This window comes from Phascolarctos cinereus, unplaced genomic scaffold (assembly GCF_003287225.1).
Source record: "Phascolarctos cinereus isolate Bilbo 61053 unplaced genomic scaffold, phaCin_HiC Scaffold_4;HRSCAF=312, whole genome shotgun sequence".
In the NCBI taxonomy this organism is placed as follows: Eukaryota; Metazoa; Chordata; class Mammalia; order Diprotodontia; family Phascolarctidae; genus Phascolarctos; species Phascolarctos cinereus.
The window spans coordinates 459794684-459796911 of record NW_027555847.1 but is presented as its reverse complement, the minus strand read 5'-3'; the positions used below and the strand labels follow the sequence as shown (position 1 = coordinate 459796911).

Here is a 2228-nt window from a genome sequence, read left to right as displayed (position 1 = left end):
CATGGTCCAATTATCCTCCTGTCCTTGGGATATTGGTTCCTTCTCATCTTTTCTCATCTTTCTTCTCTCATAATCTGATCCTTATGATGGTGAGTACATAACCGTTGAATTGGGAGATACAACTTTAAATTCTGACCATGGCTGGGATTGGGGAGGGGGGATGTAAAGCACAGGATTTGGAGTCAAAGAATCTGGATTAGGAATCCCAGCCAGGCAATTTATTAGCTGTATGATCTCAGGCAACACACTTCTCCTCTAAGTCTCAGTCTCCTATTTTGTCAGATAAAAAGATATTGCTACATGAAATAACCACCAAATAATTAACACAGGAGATATCTTATTAAAAGAGGAGGAGGAAGGAAAACACAAAATTGACAAAGTTGTACACAGACCAGAGCATGTCCTGCGATTTGACTATGCAGTTTGTGAAGAATTTGGGAAAAAATTTATGGATTTTTACTTCATCAGCCACTTTAATCTGGCAACTTGTGAGAACTGCAGAGATGTTGATGGTAAACACAAGCTTATTACTAGAAGAGAAGCAAAATAAGAGAAGCTCTTGAAATACTGTGATTTAGAAAAGAGAGAATCAGGGCTTAGATTTATGGTAAAGAAGAATCCCCTTCATTTATAGCAAACTGACATGAACTTTTACTTAAAACTACAGATTGTAAAGAGAGGCTCTTGAAGTTGGGATAGCAAAAAAGCCTTAGTAGAAGTGAAGACAATTTGGCAGGAAAACCAAGAGAAAATGTAAAAGAAAAACTTTGATTAAAAAAAGTAAGAGAATTATGTAGCATTATAAGAAGAAAGTGTATGGGAAAAAAAAGAAACATCTATTCACTAACTTAAGTATGGACCAGAAAAAAGCATTCAAGATGGACTATCACAGAAGACTTATATAGTTTGTGGCCATGAACTGACATATGTAAAAAATGTAATTTGAATTTTTAAATTTAGCCATTTTGAAATATTTTATAATTAAATGAAGAAAAATTGAGTAAGTCTTACATAATATAGAAAATTTTTAAAATGAAGAGAGAAGTGCTTTTTACCAGATGGGCGTTTATTCCTGACACTGTTGTAGTTAAGTACATATTAACTTATTTTCAATATTCAGTGGGATAAATGCATAGGATATTATTATCACTAGTTCTTCCTGTACTTTGAGCCCTGGTTATCTTATGGAAAACCTACTACATGTTTATTTGCTTTAAATTTCAGCCAATTTCAGCTCCATATTACCAGTATCTTTTCATGTTGTTATTTGTGGTATTGTTATAAACTGGTCCAATTAAAATACTTACATAATATCGAGATGTCATGACAAGCTACTCAACATTCTTTACTTGAGGTATCAGACACAAGCACTATCTCAGGCAACTAGTTTTTCTAATTCTATATTCTGTGCAATGTATTTGCCTAGGAATATGCCAAGAGATAAACTGGATTTCCCTGACATTAAAAGGTATTTCTAACAAGAAAACAAACAACAAAACATTTACAATTTGGATTGGGTTTGTATAGCCATTTATTTTATTATATCAATTTAAAAATTTACAAGAAAAAGTCAAATACTATTCACGCCATAATGAATAAAGGAAGTATAAGTCACTAGAACAGTGCCTGGAACATAATAGGTGCTTAATAAATGTGGCTTGTTTTATCTTATGAATGGTAAATTTCTTGAAGAGGGGAGCACTAAATGCCCTTGTACAGTACTATAATATGTTAGTTGACAGACTCAATAACAACATATAAGGTTTATTTGAATGACAAAATATACCATTTGAGAGTAGCAGAAGACTTTTCAAAGGCAGAGATTTTTCTAGCAGCAGTTTGTAAATGTCAATCCATACATTTAATTGGAAATGATTACATTGAATGTATTGTATTAATCTCATCTTTGTGCCAATTACATGCAATACACTAAGGTTAAAATACGTATTTCAATTTTATTTTTTAAACTGTTTTGCCAAATTAACCATGAACTGTGAAAATCTATACTTCTTGGTAGTAAAATAAAACTGACTTTTACTAGAAGTGACCTTAGAGATAATCTTGTTTCTTTTTATAGATGAAGAAGGGCTATTACATAGAAGAGGTAATGATCTTCTTGTAGATTTAGGAAACTTAACTCTTAATTTTGGTGCCCAGAACATGCTTCATTAAACACTCTTAGAACAATCAGCATGAAAGACACCCCTAGATCATCACAATCCAGATAA

The 2228-nt window shown here is 32.4% G+C and overlaps 1 pseudogene; it reads left to right on the top strand.

Moving 5' to 3' along the window:
* The first annotated feature begins 319 nt into the window (after positions 1–319).
* On the top strand, positions 320–946 carry LOC110197259 (DNA repair protein complementing XP-A cells homolog pseudogene; annotated as a pseudogene).
* The last annotated feature ends 1282 nt before the right edge of the window (positions 947–2228 follow it).